Below are 663 nucleotides of genomic sequence, written 5' to 3' on the forward strand. Positions count from 1 at the left end.
CAGAAACGCCGTCCTCCATCATTTACGACGGTGATACCCATGACTTCACTTTGTTCATTTTAACAAAGCTGCATTAATTATGCACGAGACTCATTTCAGGCCACTAAATGAATGATGCGCTTGTGTTTCGTGGCTCCGCTGTATCTCCTCAGGTTCACATGAAGCGCCATGAGAGGAACCGAAATGATGAGGAGGAAAAAATTACCAATTTATGTTTTGAGCGACTCATTGGAGACGACGATTAGTGAGCGTTAAAGTCGTACGAATGAGCTTCAGTTCATTCCCAACATAATCACTTTGCGTTTCATGCTGTTTGAGTTGTCGAATAATCTGTATTTTTTGGTTAAAGGGGTCCTATTATGCTTTTTCACTTTTTTAATTTTAGTTAGTGTGTAGTGTGTATGTTTGGGCATAAAAAAGATCTAGAAAGTTACAAATCTCAAAGTCCACTCCAAAGGGAGATATTTCGTTTTTTAAAAATCCCTTTTCAAGAACTACAACGAACGGCTCGTTTGGACTACAGCGTTGGTTTCCGGGCTTTGTGATATCACAAAGCGGCCCATTAGAATATCATTAAAAATAATTCCCGCCTACAGAAATTCGAATGGTTGGGGGGTGGGGAGGGGCGAGGTCGTGGTTAGAACGCTTGGTTGAGTGCATCAG

The sequence above is a fragment of the Sinocyclocheilus rhinocerous genome, unplaced genomic scaffold (assembly GCF_001515625.1).
Source record: "Sinocyclocheilus rhinocerous isolate Xijiao unplaced genomic scaffold, SAMN03320098_v1.1 scaffold1189, whole genome shotgun sequence".
Lineage (NCBI taxonomy): Eukaryota > Metazoa > Chordata > Actinopteri > Cypriniformes > Cyprinidae > Sinocyclocheilus > Sinocyclocheilus rhinocerous.